The sequence below is a fragment of the Rattus norvegicus genome, chromosome 11 (genome assembly GCF_021556685.1).
Source record: "Rattus norvegicus strain SHRSP/BbbUtx chromosome 11, alternate assembly SHRSP_T2T, whole genome shotgun sequence".
Taxonomy (NCBI): domain Eukaryota; kingdom Metazoa; phylum Chordata; class Mammalia; order Rodentia; family Muridae; genus Rattus; species Rattus norvegicus.
Window position 1 is genome coordinate 94,566,603 of NC_141544.1, and position 22,922 is coordinate 94,589,524.

Here is a 22,922-nt window from a genome sequence, read left to right on the forward strand (position 1 = left end):
AATCTCAGGCCCACCCTGAGAAGTGGGGTATGGCTTTACACAGCCATTTTCTACCATGGCAATACATGATTTGGAACTACGGACTGTCAAGCCTGTGGGACCAGCAGGAGCTCCCCTTTTCCCCAGGCCCCGTGCCTCAGGCCTAGATTCCCTTCTCAGCTCTTCCTTAACTTCCAGAGAACCCCATGGCCCCAGCCTCTTCACAGGCCTGGGGACCCCTGAGTCAGCTTCGGCTGTCCCATTCCTCAGACTGTTCTTTCCCAGCCTAAGCAGTGCCTCACTGTTTTGCTACAGCCCAGCACCCACCTGGCAAGGCTAGGGGTAAGAGCAGTCAGACTTCCCACATCCTGCCTCCCAGAGCGGCCATGAAAGAAAAAGGTGTGTGTGTGTGTGTGTGTGTGTGTGTGTGTGTGTGTGTGTGTGTGTCTGTGTGTGTGTGTGTGTGTGCGAGAGAGAGAGAGAGAGAGAGAAAGAGAGAGAGAGAGAGAGAGAGAGAGAGAGAGAGAGATAAAGGAGTGGGGAGGACAGCATCATGGTGGAATTCTGAGAGCAGAAAGACTAAATGAGGAAGGGGTATAGCAGGATGGAGGAAATCATGGGTTGGGGGAGAGCCAACCCCAAATGAAGATCCATGAAAAGCCATGTGGAAGCCAACTATCTCACAACCCAGGTAAAATGTAATGGAAGGTATAGTAGACTATATGTGACATAAGAGGGGGACATTGAGAACTAAAGGATTAAAGCAAGGGTGGGAGGGTGAGAGAGAGAAGGGGTTGTTGGTCAGTTAACCAAAACCAAGGATATATGTGAAAACCTATGAATTATCAGTGTAACTTCAAAATATGACTGTAAGAGGACAAGAGTTTAAGTGGAATTAACCTGCATGGTTAGCCCAGAAGACATGGACTATTAACATTGTAGTGTAAAACATAGGCAACCTCCTTAGGAATTATTGGTGAGGGAGGCTTCAGAGGTATCTAAAACAATGCAGGTTATTGACATTGCCATCAGATACACACTATACCAACATGGTTATTGGCATTGCCATCAGATACACACTATACCAACATGGTTATTGGCATTGTTATCAGAGATACACTATAACTACATGGTGAGACCTGATTGCTGAAAGTCCTACACAGATCAAATCCAGGATGCGTAGAAGTCAATCTCAAACAGGCTGGGAAAACCTCCTCTCTTCTGGCTAGCTTTCACTGAGCCTGAAGATGCTATGCAGGCTTCTGAGGAAAAAAAAGGAATTAATTGTTTTACTCAGAGCTGGATTCTGCAGGCTACATTGTGGACATGACAGACAAGACCCACCCACTGGCAAATGGTGGCACAAACTACTTTCTAACTAGATTTAAGTCCTGCTCCCCAAGAAGAAATGTCATGTCTGCTGCCGTAAGCCTTCTAAATTCCTATATCTGGGAGGTTATAGGCCCTGAGGTAGACCTGCTATTTTTAACTGTATTTAACTAAATGGTGTAGCGGTGAATTAGTTAAACTACTGTGGCTCCTGGTGGGTGGTGGGTGTTGTGTGCGACGTACCTGCCCAAAATCTCTCTGAATTCTTGAATGAAAGATACCCATGTGCCAGCTAATTTTGACATACCTTGACTAACTCAATGGTTGGACATTTCTAAAGCTCCCCATGGCTAGCACACATTTCCCTCTGGTATTCCTTGCTCAACACCTATAAATCTATGTTTTAGTTTTGCTGCCCTGTCACCTTCTGGGCATCCACTTTCCCTTTTCACCTACATTGCTGGGTGATTTTTCTTCTGCAGCTCTTTTTTTTTTTTTTTAAATTGGATTTTTTTTATTTATTTACATTTCAAATGTTATCCCTTTTCCCAGTTTCCCATCCTTAACCCCCCTAACTCCTCCCCTTCCCCCTTCTTCTATGAGGGCGTTATCCCACCCATCCACCCACCCCTTCCCACCTCCCCTCCCAGACATTCTCCTGCACTGGGGGGTCCAGCCTTGGCAGGATCAAGGGCTTCTCCTCCCATTGGTGCCCAACAAGGCCATCCTCTGCTATATATGCAGCTGGAGCCATGGGTCTGTCCATGTATACTCTTTGGATGGTGGCCTAGTCTCTGGGAGCTCTGGGTTGGTATTGTTCTTATGGGGTTGCAAACCCCTTCAGCTCCTTCAATCCTTTCTTTAACTCCTCCAATGAGAACCCCATTCTCAGTTCAATGGTTGGCTGTGAGTATTCACCTCTGTATTTGCCATGCTCTGGCAAAGCCTCTCAGGAGACAGCTGTATCAGGCTCCTGTGAGCATGTGCTTCTTGGCATCAGCAATATTGTCTGGGTTTGGTGACTGCATGTGTATGGGCTGGATCCCCAGGTGGGGCAGTCTCTGGATGGCTGTTCCTTCAGTTTCTGCTCCAAACATCATTTCCATATCTCCTCCTATTAATATTTTTGTTCCCCCTTTTAAGAAGGACTGAAGCCTCCACACTTTGGTGGTCCTTCTTTTTGAACTTCATGTGGTCTGTGGATTGTATCTTGGGTAATCCAATACAGCTCTTAAATCTTATCCCTCTCTAAGTCATGGCAATTCTCCTCCCCCCCTCCCCTTGCCTGAGCAATCTAAAAGTCCCGCCTCTGTCTTTCTGCCCAGCCATTGGCTCTACGACAATCTATGTTATCAACTGGAGTCAGCTGGGGCAGGGACCCTCAGGTCTGGGAGCCGAATTAAGACAGAGCATTAGAACCAATTCCCAACAAAATGGTCAGGTTTTCAAATTGCCGTTTAAATATTTATATTCATACCTGCACATGGCCTAAACATCACTAAGTCAGTCTAGATCCTCAGACAGATGAGGAGATGTTCGTTAGGACTCGCCCCTTGCTAAGGAGATATTGGCAATTGATAAGCTGCCAGGGACGGGGAATCATTTGGATGCCACTGTGGTGAGGTCATTTAAGGTTGCAGGAACAGATCCAATTTATCTGCTTATTTAAAGACTAGGAAGGCAGAAACACAAGGTCTTAGCACTTGGCCCCGTTTTTTTGAAAGCAAAAGCACAGACAGACAAAGTACATGGAGACAGCCTTCCCCAGTAGAGAAGGAGCCCCAGATCTGGAATTCAAGCTTGTGTGGCAGAGCCCCAAGTTTTATAAATTTGAGGATGTCATCAATTTTCTTTCTCCTTCAGAATTGCCTGGTTTGGGTTATGGTTGGGAATTAGAACTTGGCCTAGGCCTAGATTTGGCCTAGGAAACTGTTCACCCTCATCATGGAAGATTCGACAGCCCCACCAGTTTCCTCAGGCAGGAAAAATACTACGTGGTCTTTATCTTGGTGGGAGAGAAGAATCACATCAAGGAACTCAGGCATTTTCATATTTAAGTGAAAAGTCTAGGAACACACCAAACTGGACAGAAAGAGTCCAGGAGGCCTCAGTTCCATATAAAGGACTTTAGGCTACTGAGAAAAGCAACTGTTCCTTCTCCCAGGGAAGAGCATTGATAGGTTGTCCTGTGCCGAATAGTCAGCCCTGAGGACGTAAATATAGATAGCGTTATATGGATTGAACAGATTGTATTTTAGAAATATATATGTATATCCATATACATGTGCGTGTGCATGCATGTGCATGCATGTGTATGTGTGTGTGTGTGTGTGTGTGTGTGTGTATGTGTGTGTAATAACAATTAGCAAAAATAGAAAAGGCCATGAAGTCATGAATGGGAAGGAGGGCAGGGAAGGGTATATGGAAGGGTTTGGAGGGAGGACTGTCAAGACTAAATTTTAATCTCAATAAAACTTTAAAAGGACATGAATTTCTGAGTCCCACGCCCTCATCCCTCACTCTCAGAGGTCACTCTAATGCTGTCAAGGTTTGGGGAGACAATGCTTTTGGCTACTTCTGGTTATGGAAGGCAACAACAGTCAGGATGTCCTTGGGGATGGTCAGTCTACGAGGCTGTAGGAGAACTTGGTCTATAGCCCAGGCTGACCTCAAACTCACAGAGATTTACCTGCCTCTGCCTCTTCAGTGCTGAGATTAAAGGTGTGTGCCAGTTTAGTGGCGAGTTCTTTAGCCTTTGCCTTTTCCAGCTTGGCAATGCGAGCCACACACTTAGGACCCAGGATGTTGCCTCCCCAGTGGTGGCAGATCTCGTCATATCTGTCATTATAATTGGTCCTAGTAGCTTCCACCAGCTTAGCCAGAGCACCCGTGTCTTCAGAGTTAACCTGTGTGAAGGCAACAGTGGTGCATATCTTCCTGTGGACCAGGCGCCCCAGCCTGGCCTTTCCCTTGATGATGCAGTAGGGCACCCCCATCTTTCGACACAGGGCAGGCAGGAAAACCACCAGCTCAGTGGGGTCTGCATCATGGGGAATCTCCACCAGCTGAGCCTTCTTCTTCTCCACCAAGGTGGTGACTGTATTGACCCCGCTCGGAGGACAGGTGGTCTCTTAGTTGGGACGTCCCCTTTGCAGCACGGGCCAGCAGCCTTTGCTCCTTCTCCTGCTTTGTCTCTGGCCTGTACTTGTAGGCAAGTTTAAGCAGCTGAGTCGCTGTTTGCCTGTCCAGGGCCTGGGTGAACTGGTTGATGGCAGGAGGTACTTTGAGCCACTTATAGAGGATGGCTCTTTGCCGCTGCAGCCTGATGTGGTGGGGCCACTTGATGAAGGGTGTGAGATCTCTTTTGGGCTGGATGTCCTACCCAATGCCGAAGTTCTTGGGCCTTTTCTCAAACATAGGATTGACCACTTTTTGCCCTCCTGTTTCTTCATGATGGTGGGGGCTGGGGCTACCTCCTTCCCCTTGGCTTTCTTTCCTTTGGGTATCTTGCTTGGGTGGCAGAAAGAGCAGAAATGTGTATTTTTCTTTTACTAGAAAAAGTCCCAATTTCATTTATTTTTTTATTTTTATCTTTATTAACTTGAGTATTTCTTATTTACATTTCGATTGTTATTCCCCTTCCCGGTTTCCGGGCCAACGTCCCCCTAGCCCCTCCCCCTCCCCTTCTATATGGGCTTCCCCTCCCCATCCTCCCCCATTACTGCCCTCCCCCCAACAATCACGTTCACTGGGGGTTCAGTCTTGGCAGGACCCAGGGCTTCCCCTTCCACTGGTGCTCTTACTAGGCTATTCATTGCTACCTATGTAGTTGGAGCCCAGGGTCAGTCCATGTATAGTCTTTGGGCTTAGTCCCTGGAAGCTCTGGTTGGTTGGCATTGTTGTTCATATGGGGTCTCGAGCCCCTTCAAGCTCTTCCAGTCCTTTCTCTGATTCCTTCAACGGGGGTCCTGTTCTCAGTTCAGTGGTTTGCTGCTGGCATTCGCCTCTGTATTTGCAATATTCTGGCTGTGTCTCTCAGGAAAGATCTACGTCCGGTTCCTGTCAGCCTGCACTTCTTTGCTTCATCCATCTTCTCTAATTGGGTGGCTGTATATGTATGGGCCACATGTGGGGCAGGCTCTGAATGGGTGTTCCTTCTGCCTCTGTTCTAAACTTTGCCTCCCTATTCCCTGCCAAGGGTTTTCTTGTTCCCCTTTTAAAGAAGGAGTGAAGCATTCGCATTTTGGTCATCCTTCTTCAGTTTCATGTGTTCTGTGCATCTAGGGTAATTTGAGCAAGGAATGTGTATTTTTAAGGTAATGGGTTTCTCTGCTTCAGGAGTTTGCAGAGCTTTTATCGTTGGCTCGTAAAAGACTGAGCCCTGGCTCTCAATAATCTTAACCTCATGTGAAAGGTTAGAGAAATGGTCTTTTCTTCATCCAGATTGCTGTAAGCTTTGTTTGACAGGTCAAAGTATGACTGCAATCTCTATATAATCAGCAGCTCATTACACCAGTCTTCTATGTATGAAAACAAATGCCTGGAAACCACAAGAGCAGTCAGTACCCTCCCTGCGATAGAAACCCCTGCCAACATACCAGATATAATGCCTGGTCCATATAGACACTGGTGTAAGTTGATGTCAATATGCAGGTGAGGGCTGGCAGCAGTTAGGTCAAGGCCATGATTGGACGGTAAAAAAGTAAGACAGGGTCAAAGTTTTTGTAAGGCGAGAGAGAAGGAAAAGGGAGAATCAGAATAGAGGCAGAGAAGGACCACCCAGATCTGGGTGTTCTTGAATGGCCCTGGGAAGTTAGTTATGTATACTTCTTAAGGGATGGACTTCTATAGGTACATCTAGCTTATCTAGGTGGGCGGTTTATATCTTTATCAACTGCTTGTGAGTTTATTGTGTGGCTGTATTGTGGATTGAAAATTTAACACATAAATCTGATAGTTAAGTTATAGTTTATCGAGTCATGATTTTACCAGGTAGCTGGAACCAGAGAGTTCGAGGCTAGCAGAGAGCCACCGGGAGAGATATTAACCAGAGGTAAATTATGGTTAGTTCCACATGGCCCTCCGGTGCCAGAACTAACTCTAGGGACCAGCATGGCGAGGTGCCACGCTGGAACGGCTCTTGGACTGCCTGGGTCAGAGAGTACTTGGGAGCAGCGTGGAGCTGCTGAGACAAAGATACCCCACGGTGCCATGTGTCCCAACAGCCCCAGCACTAGCGCAGGATAAAAGATTCTGCATTTTTAAAAAATATTTACTGTAACACTGTGGTCCAACCTTGAGTAAAATTCAGATTTCATTCTTGTTGAGAGCATAGCCAGACATCAGTATCTTGGAGAGAAATACAATCCCATTAGGTGTGTTTTGTAAAATTCACCAGGGATGTTCCAATTGGGTATCTTGGATAATTTCTCCCAACCCTGTGAGTTTGACAGCAGGCTATTTGGTACCTCACTGAAGCAGGGAACGTAGAGTGCGGGAGGGCATGATCCAACCATGAGCAATGATCTTTTAGCGAGAGGGTGTTCCACAGCTGATAAATGTGTTTATATTTAGCCTCAGCATTTCCTTATCAAGAAGAAGATTATATAGTGAGAAATAGTTGTCTGAATAACATCTCATATGAATCTAAGTCTAATGCTTGGCAAGTGTTATTGATCGTTAAACTGTTAAACAGGCCAATCATTTGGTTGGTTAAGACCATGACTGTGGCATCACTTGGAAATATGGGGGTAACTTTTCCTTTGTGTTGACCCTCCCGTTCACAGACTAGTTAGACTTTAACTATTGGAGTACATCCAGTGGGATCGCAAAGCTTCTTCAAACAAGAGGCAAGATGACTCACCAGACCTGCAGGCTATTTTGAGAGATGTCTCACAGTTTATTGGGTCCTAGTTGACCTTGGACACTGCGATAGCTAATTTTGGCTAATGCTGTCAACCTGACTACACCTGGAGTTAGCTAAAACCCAAGCAGCTGGTACACCTATGAGAATTTATTTTTAATGAAATCTTTTGAAGTGGGAAGACCCAGTTTTAATTTGGATCTTTCGAGGTGGAAAGAATTACCTTTGATGTGGGCCACACTTCCTGGTGGCAGCCTATATAAAGAATGTGGAAGAAGGAAGCTTTTGCTCTTTGCCTGCTTGCCCTCACTCTTGCTGGCAGAGTCCATCCCTTCTCTGGTATTACAGCCTACTTCTTTGGGACTCTGGTGTAAGCTGAAGACCAACTGAGACATCCAGCTTGTGGACTAAACAACTGTTGGATTCTTGACGATTCTGTACATCGGGCTGGCCTCAAGTTTACAGACACCCACCAGCTGCTGGGCTGAGATCCATATCTGGCTTAAAATTTTATCATTTTATTGAAAGAAACTTGGATCCAAACTACATATATAACAATGTAATAAATTAATGTTGGGGGGTTGGGGATTTAGCTCAGTGGTAGAGCGCTTGCCTAGTAAGCGCAAGGCCCTGGGTTCGATCCCCAGCTCCAAAAAAAAAAAGAAAAGAAAAAGAAAAAAATCCCCCTGTCTGAGGGTTTCTGGGTTTCTGTTGCTGTGAAGGGACACCAGGACATGGCAGTTCTTATAAAGGAAAACATCTAACTGCAGCTGGCTTACAGTTCAGAGGTTCAGTCCATTATCATCATTGATAGAAAGCATGGCGGTGTGCAGACAGACATGGTGCTGGAGGAGCGGAGAGTTCTACATCTTGATCTGCAGGTGTCGGGAAAAGAACTGTGTGCCATTCAGTCTGAGCTTGAGCAAAAGGCCTGCCGCCACAGTGAACGCTTCCTTCCACAAGGGCACATCTACTCCAATGGCACGACTTCTGATGCTCCTCATGGGCCAAGCGTTCAGACACATGAGTCTATGGGGGCCATTCCTATTCAAACCACCATTCCCTCAGAATTAACTAAGGAATCTTTGAGAAAACTATTTGAAGTTATTGTTTGAGAGATTTTTAGAAAGTGAGCTTAAACAGTGCAGGAAATTTACCAAGAGAATGTATGAACAAAAGGTATTTTTCTTCCTCTACTATGTGCTGGCTACTTTGTGAAGTCTTGTGGAGGAGTCCAGTGGTGACAGGCTAGACCCACCTGGCCTCCTAGTAATCTGCAGTGATCTGTTTAAATGAGTCTTTATCACCTGCTGGGGCACATTTTGGGAACTGGGGTTGATACTACACTTGATCTCAGCCAAAAGGCTGAAAAGTGATATGGAACTGGGGTTGATAAGAGACAGAAAACATTTTTTAAAAAGAATGTTACCAGAGATACAACACTTGATTTTTTTTTGTTAAATTTGGTTTATTTATTTATTTATTTTTATTAACTTGAGTATTTCTTATTTACATTTCGAGTGTTATTCCCTTTCCCGGTTTCCGGGCAAACATCCCCCTCTCCCCTCCCCTTCCTTATGGGTGTTCCCCTCCCGGCCCTCCCCCCATTGTCGCCCTCCCCCAACAGTCTAGTTCACTGGGGGTTCAGTCTTAGCAGAACCCAGGGCTTCCCCTTCCACTGGTGCTCTTACTAGGATATTCATTGCTACCTATGAGGTCAGAGTCCAGGGTCAGTCCATGTATAGTTTTTAGGTAGTGGCGCAGTCCCTGGAAGCTCTGGTTGCTTGGCATTGTTGTACATATGGGGTCTCGAGCCCCTTCAAGCTATTCCAGTTCTTTCTCTGATTCCTTCAACGGGGGTCCTATTCTCAGTTCAGTGGTTTGCTGCTGGCATTCGCCTCTGTATTTGCTGTATTCTGGCTGTGTCTCTCAGGAGCAATCTACATCCGGCTCCTGTCGGTCTGCACTTCTTTGCTTCATCCATCTTGTCTAATTGGGTGGCTGTATATGTATGGGCCACATGTGGGGCAGGCTCTGAATGGGTGTTCCTTCAGTCTCTGTTTTAATCTTTGCCTCTCTCTTCCCTGCCAAGGGTATTCTTGTTCCCCTTTTAAAGAAGGAGTGAAGCATTCACATTTTGATCATCTGTCTTGAGTTTCATTTGTTCAAGGCATCTAGGGTAATTCAAGCATTTGGGCTAATAGCCACTTATCAATGAGTGCATACCATGTATGTCTTTCTGTGATTGGGTTAGCTCACTCAGGATGATATTTTCCAGTTCCAACCATTTGCCTACGAATTTCATAAACTCGTTGTTTTTGATAGCTGAGTAATATTCCATTGTGTAGATGTACCACATTTTCTGTATCCATTCCTCTGTTGAAGGGCATCTGGGTTCTTTCCAGCTTCTGGCTATTATAAATAAGGCTGCAATGAACATAGTGGAGCACGTGTCTTTTTTATATGTTGGGGCATCTTTTGGGTATATGCCCAAGAGAGGTATAGCTGGATCCTCAGGCAGTTCAATGTCCAATTTTCTGAGGAACCTCCAGACTGATTTCCAGAATGGTTGTACCAGTCTGCAACCCCACCAACAATGGAGGAGTGTTCCTCTTTCTCCACATCCTCACCAGCATCTGCTGTCACCTGAGTTTTTGATCTTAGCCATTCTCACTGGTGTGAGGTGAAATCTCAGGGTTGTTTTGATTTGCATTTCCCTTATGACTAAAGATGCTGAACATTTCTTTAGGTGTTTCTCAGCCATTCGGCATTCCTCAGCTGTGAATTGTTGTTTAGCTCTGAACCCCATTTTTTAATAGGGTTATTTGTCTCCCTGCGGTCTAACTTCTTGAGTTCTTTGTATATTTTGGATACAAGGCCTCTATCTGTTGTAGGATTGGTAAAGATCTTTTCCCAATCTGTTGGTTGCCGTTTTGTCCTAACCACAGTGTCCTTTGCCTTACAGAAGCTTTGCAGTTTTATGAGATCCCATTTGTCGATTCTTGATCTTAGAGCGTAAGCCATTGGTGTTTTGTTCAGGAAATTTTTTCCAGTGCCCATGTGTTCCAGATGCTTCCCTAGTTTTTCTTCTATTAGTTTGAGTGTGTCTGGTTTGATGTGGAGGTCCTTGATCCACTTGGACTTAAGCTTTGTACAGGGTGATAAGCATGGATCGATCTGCATTCTTCTACATGTTGCCCTCCAGTTGAACCAGCACCATTTGCTGAAAATGCTATCTTTTTTCCATTTGATGGTTTTGGCTCCTTTGTCAAAAATCAAGTGCCCATAGGTGTGTGGGTTCATTTCTGGGTCTTCAATTCTGTTCCATTGGTCTATCTGTGTGTCTCTGTACCAACACCATGCAGTTTTTATCACTATTGCTCTGTAATACTGCTTGAGTTCAGGGATAGTGATTCCCCCTGAAGTCCTTTTATTGTTGAGGATAGTTTTAGCTATCCTGGGTTTTTTGTTATTCCAGATGAATTTGCAAATTGTTCTGTCTAACTCTTTGAAGAATTGGATTGGTATTTTGATGGGGATTGCATTGAATCTGTAGATCGCTTTTGGTAAAATGGCCATTTTTTACTATATTAATCCTGCCAATCCATGAGCATGGGAGATCTTTCCATCTTCTGAGGTCTTCTTCAATTTCTTTCTTCAGTGTCTTGAAGTTCTTATTGTAATCTTCTGAGGTCTTCTTCAATTTCTTTCTTCAGTGTCTTGAAGTTCTTATTGTACAAATCTTTTACTTGCTTTGTTAAAGTCACACCGAGGTACTTTATATTATTTGGGTCTATTATGAAGGGTGTCGTTTCCCTAATTTCTTTCTCGGCTTGTTTCTCTTTTGTATAGAGGAAGGCAACTGATTTATTTGAGTTAATTTTATACCCAGCCACTTTGCTGAAGTTGTCTATCAGCTTTAGTAGTTCTCTGGTGGAACTTTTGGGATCACTTAAATATACTATCATATCATCTGCAAATAGTGATATTTTGACTTCTTCTTTTCTGATCTGTATCCCCTTGACCTCCTTTTGTTGTCTGATTGCTCTGGCTAGAACTTCAAGAACTATATTGAATAAGTAGGGAGAGAGTGGGCAGCCTTGTCTAGTCCCTGATTTTAGTGGAATTGCTTCAAGTTTCTCTCCATTTAGTTTAATGTTAGCAACTGGTTTGCTGTATATGGCTTTTACTATGTTTAGGTATGGGCCTTGAATTCCTATTCTTTCCAGGACTTTTATCATGAAAGGGTGTTGAATTTTGTCCAATGCTTTCTCAGCATCTAATGAAATGATCATGTGGTTTTGTTCTCTCAGTTTGTTTACATAATGGATCACGTTGATGGTTTTCCGTATATTAAACCATCCCTGCATGCCTGGGATGAAGCCTACTTGATCATGGTGGATGATTGTTTTGATGTGCTCTTGGATTCGGTTTGCCAGAATTTTATTGAGTATTTTTGCGTCGATATTCATAAGGGAAATTGGTCTGAAGTTCTCTTTCTTTGTTGGGTCTTTGTGTGGTTTAGGTATAAGAGTAATTGTGGCTTCATACAAGGAATTCGGTAGTGCTCCATCTGTTTCAATTTTGTGGAATAGTTTGGATAATATTGGTATGAGGTCTTCTATGAAGGTCTGATAAAATTCTGCACTAAACCCGTCTGGACCCGGGCTCTTTTTGGTTGGGAGACCTTTAATGACTGCTTCTATTTCCTTAGGAGTTATGGGGTTGTTTAACTGGTTTATGTTACTGATTTAACTTCGGTACCTGGTATCTGTCTAGGAAATTGTCCATTTCCTGCAGATTTTCAAGATTTGTTGAATATAGGCTTTTATAGTAAGATCTGATGTTTTTTGAATTTCCTCTGAATCTGTAGTTATGTCTCCCTTTTCATTTCTGATTTCGTTAATTTGGACACACTCTCTGTGTCCTCTCGTTAGTCTGGCTAAGGCTTTATCTATCTTGTTGATTTTCTCAAAGAACCAACTTTTGGTTCTGTTGATTCTTTCTATGGTCCTTTTTGTTTCTACTTGGTTGATTTCAGCTCTGAGTTTGATTATTTCCTGCCTTCTACTCCTCCTGGGTGTATTTGCTTCTTTTTGTTCTAGAGCTTTTAGGTGTGCTGTCAAGCTGCTGACATATGCTCTCTCCTGTTTCTTTCTGCAGGCACTCAGCACTATGAGTTTTCCTCTTAGCACAGCTTTCATTGTGTCCCATAAGTTTGGGTATGTTGTACCTTCATTTTCATTAAATTCTAAAAAGTCTTTAATTTCTTTCTTTATTTCTTCCTTGACCAGGTTATCATTGAGTAGAGCATTGTTCAATTTCCAAGTATATGTGGGCATTCTTCCCTTATTGTTATTGAAGACCAGTTTTAGGCCGTGGTGGTTCAATAGCACGCATGGGATTATTTCTATCTTTCTGTACCTGTTGAGGCCCGTTTTTTGACCAATTATATGGTCAATTTTGGAGAAAGTACCATGAGGAGCTGAGAAGAAGGTATATCCTTTTGCTTTAGGATAGAATGTTCTATAAATATCCGTTAAGTCCATTTGGCTCATGACTTCTCTTAGTCTGTCTACGTCTTTGTTCAATTTCTGTTTCCATGATCTGTCCATTGATGAGAGTGGGGTGTTGAAATCTCCCACTATTATTGTGTGAGGTGCAATGTGTGTTTTGAGCTTTAGTAAGGTTTCTTTTACGTATGTAGGTGCCCTTGTATTTGGGGCATAGATATTTAGGATTGAGAGTTCATCTTGGTGGATTTTTCCTTTGATGAATATGAAGTGTCCTTCCTTATCTTTTTTGATGACTTTTAGTTGAAAATTGATTTTATTTGATATTAGAATGGCTACTCCAGCTTGCTTCTTCCGACCATTTGCTTGGAAAGTTGTTTTCCAGCCTTTCACTGTGAGGTAGTGTCTGTCTTTGTCTCTGAGGTGTGTTTCCTTAGGCAGCAGAATGCAGGGTCCTCGTTGCATATCCAGTTTGTTAATCTATGTCTTTTTATTGGGGAGTTAAGGCCATTGATGTTGAGAGATATTAAGGAATAGTGATTATTGCTTCCTGTTATATTCATATTTGGATGTGAGGTTATGTTTGTGTGCTTTTCTTCTCTTTGTTTTGTTGCCAAGACGATTAGTTTCTTGCTTCTTCTAGGGTATAACTTGCCTCCTTATGTTGGGCTTTACCATTTATTATCCTTTGTAGTGCTGGATTTGTAGAAAGATATTGTGTAAATTTGGTTTTGTCATGGAATATCTTGGTTTTTCCATCTATGTTAATTGAGAGTTTTGCAGGATACAGTAACCTGGGCTGGCATTTGTGTTCTCTTAGGGTCTGTATGACATCAGTCCAGGATCTTCTGGCGAAAAGTCTGGTGTGATTCTGATAGGTCTGCCTTTATATGTTACTTGACTTTTTTCCCTTACTGCTTTTTATATTCTTTCTTTATTTTGTGCGTTTGGTGTTTTGACTATTATGTGACGGGAGGTGTTTCTTTTCTCGTCCAATCTATTTGGAGTTCTGTAGGCTTCTTGAATGCCTATGGGTATCTCTTTTTTTAGGTTAGGGAAGTTTTCTTCTATGATTTTGTTGAAGATATTTACTGTTCCTTTGAGCTGGGAGTCTTCACTCTCTTCTATACCTATTATCCTTAGGTTTGATCTTCTCATTGAGTCCTGGATTTCCTGTATGTTTTGGACCAGTAGTTTTTTCCGCTTTACATTATCTTTGACAGTTGAGTCAATGATTTCTATGGAATCTTCTGCTCCTGAGATTCTCTCTTCCATCTCTTGTATTCTGTTGGTGAAGCTTGTATCTACAGCTCCTTGTCTCTTCTTTTGGTTTTCTATATCCAGGGTTGTTTCCATGTGTTCTTTCTTGATTGCTTCTATTTCCATTTTTAATTCCTTCAACTGTTTGATTGTGTTTTCCTGGAATTCTTTCAGGGATTTTTGTGTCTCTTCTCTATGGGCTTCTACTTGTTCATTTATGTTTTCCTGGAATTCTTTCAGGCATTTTTGTGATTCCTCTCTGTAGGCTTCTACTTGTTTATTAATGTTTTCCTGTATTTCTCTAAGGGAGTTCTTCACGTCTTTCTTGAAGTCCTCCAGCATCATGATCAAATATGATTTTGAAACTAGATCTTGCTTTTCTGGTGTGTTTGGGTATTCCATGTTTGTTTTGATGGGAGAATTGGGCTCCAATGGTGCCATGTAGTCTTGGTTTCTGTTGCTTGGGTTCCTGTGCTTGCCTCTCGCCATCAGATTATCTCTAGTGTTACTTTGTTCTGCTATTTCTGACAGTGGCTAGACTGTCCTATAATCCTGTGTGTCAGGAGTGCTGTAGACTTGTTTTCCTATTTTCTTTCAGCCAGTTATGGGGACAGAGTGTTCTGCTTTCGGGCGTGTAGTTTTTCCTCTCTACAGGTCTTCAGCTGTTCCTGTGGGCCTGTGTCTTGAGTTCACCAGGCAGGTCACTTGCAGCAGAAATGTTGGTCTTACCTGTGGTCCCGAGGCTCAAGTTCACTCTCAGGGTGCTGCCCACGAGCTCTCTGTGGCAGCAGCAACCAGGAAAATCTGCGCTGCAGTTTCCGGGAGCTTCAGTGCACCAGGGTTCCAGATGAGGTTTGGTGTTTTCCTCTGGCGTCCGAGATGAGTGCAGAGTGCAGTCTCTTCTGGTTTCCCAGGCTTGTCTGCCTCTCTGAAGGTTTAGCTCTCCCTCCCACGGGATTTGGGTGCAGAGAACTGTTTATCTGGTCTGTTCCTTCAGGTTCTGGCGGTGTCTCAGGCGCAGGGGTGCTGCTGCTCCTGGGCCCTCCCCCACGGGAACCCAGAGGCCTTATACAGTTGCCTCTTGGGCCAGGGATGTGGGCAGGGGTGCGCAGTGTTGGTGGTCTTCCGCTCTGCAGCCTCAGGAGTGCCCACCTGACCAGGCGGTGAGGTCTCTCTCCCACGGGGTCTGGGAGCAGAGAGCTGCTGCGGGTCAGGATCCGCGGGTCACAACACTTGATTTTTAAGCATTACTCTCTCATATCTCTAAACATTATCAGGACATCCATGAGTGGCCAGCCCCTACGATCAAGCCAACAGAAGTATATGTCTTTACCAGTGTCTAACCTGTGACTCCTGGGCTAGACTTGGGCTGGCTAGACTTGTGGTGTACCCACAGTTTGTCTTGCAAATGGAGGTGCAAACTAAGTACCTTCCCTCCTATAAAAATCCAGGACCTTTCACTTGAAGCCCCGAGTGTCTGAACTTTTCCGGTTTTATAAGAGGAAGGCTAGGAGGGAATCAGGAACATCTTGAACCTTTGCTTTCTGTCTGTGAAAGCAAGAGGGAAAATTCAATCAGGTGCGTCCCTTCCCCACAGCCCCTCTTCTCAGCCTCTTCTACGGAAGGGCTTCTGTGGCCTAGTAGAAAAGAGACCTCAGAGGACCTGATGCAGTCTGACATGGTGGACTTGGGCTTTGGTGGTGGGCATGGTCAATGTTCCCTATGGCCTGTTGCTGTGGTCTTTGATAGTTTTGCTTCTACCTCAAATATCTCTAGTCTCCATCTGCAGAGAGGAAACAAGAATGGGAGAGGTGAGCGGGAGGGAGAGCATCTGTCCCAGCTGTGATCTCTCAGTCTTCTGTCCAGAGAGGTGGCTCTGACGTACAAGGAGTAACTGGCATAACCAGATGAAACGTCCCTGGGGATCAGTACCAGGATTGATGGGTCACACTTATCCAAGCCCACAGACACCGTCCCTGAGATTCTGTCTGTGAACTAGATATCCTGATGCCTCCATTCCTGAAGGAGTACGCCAACTTCGTTCAAGGGGTGGGTGGACCAGCATAAGGGGAGCCTGGAGCTTGAGAACTAGATAGTTTTCTTTTCTCTAAGACTGCACAGTGACTTAGGCTTGTGAGATAGAATTTCTGGAAGGAAAGTTGTGTCTGCAAATGCTGTGTGATTACAACTTCCACGGGAAGTCTAAGAGTCTGTCTTGGCTTATTTTTCTCCTCCTAAATAGCCGTTCCTGGCCCTTCTTTGTGTTGGACCTAACATCCCCTGACTTAACAGATAAAAATCACTGACCAAAAGGCCAGGATATAGGCCGGTAGCTGAGGGTTGGCAGCTCTGCTGGAGTCACACGCTTAATGTTTTCAACAGTGTTTTTGAAAAGTGCCTTGATTGATGACTTTATTTGTTCTGTTCTGTAAAAACATCATGAAGCCGTTTCCACGTTGGAACGTGGAATTTGCAGTAACCTTACTCGTGGCTCTAGAACAAACTATTCTTATCCTCCTTTGAGGTGAGAAATGTATTTTCATGGTGATAGAGCCCTATTAGTTACTGTTCTATTACTGAGAGAGGACAGACTGCCAGCTGGCAGGCGTGGTGCTGAAGCATAGCTGAGAGCTCGCATCTAATCTATAAGTTGCAGGCAGAGAGATGGGGGATAGGGGAAGACTGGGCCTAGTGTGGGGTTTTGAAACCCCTCAAAGCTCACCCCCAGTGACATACTTCAACAAGGCTACACCCCCTCCCCCAAACACCACCAACTGTTGACCAAGCACTGAAATATATGAATTTAATGGGGGCCATTCTCATCGACACTACCACACCCCCAAATCCCCACCACATGGAAGATTTGACCGTCACACTGAGCAATTCCCTCCAACAGGAGAAGGCCCACCGCATCTTTGTCTTAGAGAAGGAGAAGAATTAGGAGGATGGCATCTCGAGTGCTTCAGTGGAAAGTACTCGCCATTAGAGAAATATGGAGGGAGTTGGATGTGGAGATGAGGGGTAGATGTGATCACATTGTATCGTACATGCGTGTGAAAGTCTCAAGGATAAAGAAAAATGACTTTAAAAAGTACTATGCTGTGTGTCATTCCTAGCTCTGGGCAGGCTGCAATTAGGTGATCTTAAGCTCCCCCAGCTGTGTTCTCAGGGAGTGAGACCACCATGGCATAGCAGATGGCCACGGGATCCTGGGCTACCAACTCAACAAAGATCTTTTGGAAAGTAGCATCTTGGAGCTATTCCAAGCGTAACCTATCCTCATGGCTCTTCTGCACCATTGCCCTGATTCCAGTCCTCACTATAGTCTTGCTCTGGGACAGGGACCTGCTCCCCACCTGTGACAGCAAGTTAGCAAGGCTCTTTACACCAACTGCAAACCCAGTGTCTCCTTTGGTCCACCTGTTCCGTGTCAGCAATCTTCCCCTGCCCCACTCTGTTCTTTAAAGTACTCATTACTAAAAATTACTGCTTTTTTAATGGATTTTTAAATTTTAATCTTGAGCTGTGTCCCATGATGCTATTTAAATGATGCTCCTTTTCTCTGTAAGCCAGAAGCCACTCAAACTGAGACAAACCTCTTAAAGAAGGCTGGAGTTTTTCCTTCTGATTTGCACTGTTCTCTGGTTCCTTATCCTATTGAACATCCCAAAGAAACAGGATAATAGGGAGGGCCCATGGGAGGATGCTCAAATATCACTCAGAAGGGGAAACAAAATAGTTACCAGAGGTGAATGGAGAGAGGAAGCTGGGTGGAGGCAGGGAACAGGCATGGCGATCATGTATCGGGAGTGGGGATGGGAGAGTGTGGGACCGTGAAAGGCACCCTGGTTCCAGGTTAAGGAGGCTTAAAACCCTAGTGACCCTGAAAGGGACAGTAGGCTTTTTTGCCTGACTCCCAGGAAACCAAGCCGGTCACTAGCCGCAGTCCTCCATAGATTTTAGGCCATCAGTCAGGTAAGGGCAATGCTTCAAGCCCCTCTGCATGTAGAGGTTCAGACCACAGGTCACAGAGGCTCAAGACAGATCTCCATTATAATGAGGTACCTAAAGGCCTGGAGGTTTACCCAATGAACTTTCCTTCACAGACACTCCTCCCTGCAAAAGGTATTTAATCTCAGGCCCACTCTGAGAAGTGAGGTACAGTTTTACTCATCCACTTTTTGCCATGACAATAAATGCCTTAAAACCATCGACTGCCTCTCTTCATCAGGATCCGCCGTGGAGAGCCATGAAGAAGGCCTATAGAGCTGCTGTCTAATCTCGGTAAAAGGTCTCCCTGTGCTCCCAACCACCTCCACCACCAAGCTCAACCCTGCCACCTCAAGCCAAAGACTCTTCCCCACAGGACTAGCTGTAGCTTCCCCATCTTTTACCCCTCGGCCCCGGGCTAAATCCAGCCCCATGGGTTCTCACTCTGTTCTCAGCAATTCCGAGGCATCCCAGAGGCACCTGGATGCCCAAGAGCCTGAGAACCTGAGCGCCCCAGCCTCTTTGCAGGCCTGGGGACCCCCGAGCCAGCTCTGGCTTTGCCCCACTCTCAGATTGCTTTGCCCCACCCCCAGAGCGGTGTCCTATGGACTGGTGGCAGCATGGGACAAACATGGTCAACTTCCGGCGGCGGACTGGACTTGGAACCACATTAAACCTACCGGAGAGGGCTGGGAATGAGAATGAAAATCAGTGGAGGGCATCTCTGGTGCTAGCTGGAGGCCTGAGACAGGGCAGGCTCTAGGGAGTCTATGGGGGGAGACCTAGTGGGAATTCCTACCATTGGGCGATATAGAGACTAATGTAGCCACCTCCTGTAGCCAAGCAGAACTTTCAGTGGAGGGGGGGGGGGGGCATCGACCCACCCACAAAACCTTTAACCTTTAATGCTCAGGAATGAAGATGGGACAGAGACTGAAGGAACAGCCAACCAATGACTGCCCCAACTGAGACCCATCCCATGTGGAAGAGCCGATTCCTGACACTATTAATGATACGCTGCTATACTTGCAGACTGGAAGTCAGCATGACTGTCTCCTGAGCGTTATCATCCAGCAGCTGATGGAAACAGATACAAACACCCACAGCCAAATACCAGGCGGAGCTCAGGGAGTTTTGTGGAAGAGTGGGGGATAGAACTGAGTGAGGTGGAGGGGGTCAAAGACACTACAGGAAGACCTACAGAGTTGACTAACCTGGGCCCATAGATGCTCCCAGAGACTGAACCACCAACCAAAGAGCGTGCATGGGCTGGACCTAGGCCTCCTACACATTTGTAGCAGATATGCGGCTTGGTCTTTGTGTAGATCCTCTAACAAATGGAAGTGAGGGCTGTCTCTGACTCTGGATCCCTTTCACCTACCTGGACAGTCTGATTAGGCCTCAGCAGGAAAGGACAGTCCTGCTGGGACTAGATGTCCTAGGGTCAGGTTGTGCCCCCTCCTCAGAGAAGGGGCGTGGGCAATGGGGGAAGGGATTTGTAAGGGCAGGACTAGAAGGAGAGGAGGGGGTCTGCAATTGGAATATAAAGTGAATAAAAAACAAATTATTGAGGGAAAACAAAAGAAAATAGAATTATTAGGCACTCTCTGTTTCTTCTATGAGCTTTTAATCACTTTCCCCCAAGGTTTCTTGGAAACTCTGCCAGATCGTACGTGGGTGTCATCTACCAAACACCCTTCCTCCACACTGCTCTGTGATAAAGCAACTGATACGAGGGATAGGCTCTGCTTTGCTCTTTATTGGACCTTGCTAAAGACTTTTCCCTTAGGTATCCAAGACCTGTTTGTTCTTGCTTGTAGTGGACAGTCATGGGCCTTCAGAGATTATGCTTATTCTCTGTAAAACACTTTCTTTATATACCTTGTCTTAGGTCTTCTATTGCTCTGATCAAACACCATGCTTGAAAGTCCATTATCCAGTACAGCCAGGAAAAGAACTCAAAGCAGTAATCTGCAGGCAAAAGCTGAGGGAGAGGCCATGGAGATGTGCTGCTTAATGACTTGCTTGTTCATGGCTTACTCAGCCTGTTCTCAGAGATCATCCAGGATCACCTGTACAGGGGTGGCAGCACTCACAGTGATCTGGGTCCACCCACATCAATCATCAACCAAGAAAATGCCCTACAACCAATCCTTTTTGAGTAAGATTCCTTCTTCTCAGATGACTAACTTGTGTCAAGTTGTCATCTAAATTAGCTGTCATCTAAACATAAGTTTAACCTCTGAGTGTCGCAAACACTTGCAAAGCATGCAATTCGAAGGGACAGTAAAGACAGCAAGCAGTTAAGGAGTTTACACAAAGACACTGTGTAGTACTTCTGACTGTCTTTTTACCCCTAGTGGACAGTGATTTGTAACAAAGAATAAGTTGTTACTGCTATGGCATAGCTGTAGGTTGAGGAAAATAATCAGACATCTACACCCTCTAAGGCTCAGAGAACATCCTGGAAGAGGGCATCAGAAGGAATATAAGAATCAGAGGAAAGCATATGAGACTTGTAGAAAAAATATTAATAATATTAAAAATATTAATAATACCATCGCCGTGTTTCTTTCTGCCTTTGACCGTTTATATTCCTGGATGAAAGACATGCGCGCGCACACACACACACACACACACACACACACACACACACACACACAGCCTTTATATTTTAAGCAGCACAATAGCACAATAGCTGGGCAACTGCCTACCCTCCATGCTTCAGAATCTACTTTCCTATTGATAACCCAAGTTATTATTATGTTTTCCCTGGGCTGCTCCTAGATCCAACTGGCCAGGCCACATGGCCACACTTTTGTGGCTCAGCTAACCCATGGCAGCTCTCCATTATCCTCTTCTACACATTCTCCTATCCCGTGGTGGCTTCTTCTTTTCTTCGCCTCTGCTTCTTCCTCTAAGCCTGCCAAAACTCAATACCACCTCTTTCTCTTCTCAGCAATTGGCTGTTGGCATCTTTATTCACCAATCACAATCAACTGGGCACAGGGTCACTCAGTGTGGACTCTCTCATCTTTGGGACAAAGAGCCTTGGGGGTCTCAAATTAGCAATAGAATACAAGCAGCATTAGGCCAACCCATTACAGAGACTCAGGAAGTAGATGAGACTTATATGACTCAGGGAGCTTAGAAAGTCACAAGTTACAAGGCTTACAAGACACTTTCCCAGATTGCGTAAACATCCCTAGATAGAAGAGACTCTCCCCTGAGCTGAGCTGCCTGACAAGAATGTCTCCATCAGATTGCCTATAGGCAAGCCAATGGAGCATTTCCTTGATTGATAGATTGATGTGGATGGACCCAGGCCACTGTGGTTAGTGCCATCCTGTGAAGGTGATTATGGGGTATATGAGAAAGCAGATGGAGCAAACTATGGGGAACAAACCAGTAAGCAATGTTCTTCCATGGCCTCTGCATCAGTTTCTGTCTCTAAGTTCTTGTCCTTCTTGAGTTCCTGCTTTGGCTTCCCTCAGTGATTGACTACAATCATAACATGTAAGCCAAATAAATCCTTTCTTCCCAAGTTATTTTTTGGTCATTATAACTTATCACAGAAATAGAGACATAACTAAGAGAAGTACCACTCATGAGGCTTTTGTAAATCACCACCTGTGATGGTTAATCTCAGTTGTCAACATCACTAAATCTAGACTCAAGGAAAACTCAAGCACCTGAGGATTTTCTTGATTGGATCATTCGAGGAGGGAAGACCTCACCCTAAATCTGGGACACATTTTCTGGAGGCAGCATATTCCTCACTTGGGTGTGTTACTCCAATTTACATACCAAGGCACTTGGAAAGCTACTATCTTTGAGTGGGGAGTGGAGGCTAGAACGAGAGGAGGTTCTTCACCAGGTTCAGGCTGCTATGCAAGAAGCATTACCACTCGGATCATGTGATCCAGCAGACCTGATGGTTCCTGAGGTTTCAGTGGCAAACAGGGATGCTGTTTGGAGGTTTGGCAGGTCCCTATAGGTGAATCACAGAGGAGACCTTTGGGATTTTGGAGCAAGGCATCCATGCAGTTGTATACAGCATCATCTGTGTATAACTACTCTCCTTTGAGAGACAGCTCTTGACCTGCTATTGGGTATAAGTAGAAACTGAATGTTACCACTAAGTTACCATGGGACCTGAGCCGATCATTAGGATCTGTGTGTTATCTGATTCAGCAAGCTAGGAGGTAGGGTGTACATAGCAGGAATCAATGACCAAAATAGAAGTCATATATATGTGACAAGGCCTGAGCAGGTCCTGAAGGTACTAGAAAGTTACATGAAGAGGTTGCCCAGATACCTGTGGTTCTGTGTTTCACCTTACCTCTGGGGTGTCAGAACACCACTGGGGTGTCACAACGCCACTCACGGAGACAAACAGAGGTGCTATGCTACATTCCTTTTTCTCCATTGGGGTGCTGGACTTGTGGGACACCAACATGCCATTCAAAGGCAAAGACAAAACACAGCCTAAGATGGGGGCCCCCAGACCATGCTGTTTTGCTGGGGTGAGAAATAGCATGGGCTGGGATAAAGACTATGGTTCTCAAACTCTTGGCCACCCAGACTCTGTTGGGAACCAGGGTCTGCAGTGAGCCTGGAGTTGGAGGGGAATCCGGCTTAGCTCAGGGTAAATGCCAGAAGTGTGGAGAGGACTTCTGTAGGAGACTTAGGCACAGCTCTATATGACGAAAGCCTCCCTTCTATGGTAGCCCTTGATAGAAGGAGACAGTCCTTGCTTGTTCAAACTGTTTATTCATAGCAGAAAAGGATGCATCCAACACACTCAGGGTGAACAGAGATAAATAACTTTTGTAGGAAGGAATGTCTGGGGAGGGAAACTCATTGGCTAAGCCCTTGGGCCCCACCCAGATACCTCACCAGTATGGAGAACCTTAGTCTAGAAGGTATGTGACCATTGTTATGTTTCTCTTAGTGGGGTGTTGTGGTTCTGTGCTCCAGGACAGGAA

The 22,922-nt window shown here is 45.0% G+C and overlaps 1 non-coding gene and 1 pseudogene across 1 annotated transcript; one reads left to right on the plus strand and one right to left on the minus strand.

Moving 5' to 3' along the window:
* Nucleotides 1–3,218: 3,218 nt before the first annotated feature.
* Nucleotides 3,219–22,393, minus strand: LOC148002697 (large ribosomal subunit protein eL8-like; annotated as a pseudogene).
* On the plus strand, nucleotides 7,753–7,825 carry Trnat-agu24 (transfer RNA threonine (anticodon AGU) 24). Its single transcript has one exon. It is a non-coding gene; the product is annotated as a tRNA-Thr (tRNA).
* Nucleotides 22,394–22,922: the final 529 nt, after the last annotated feature.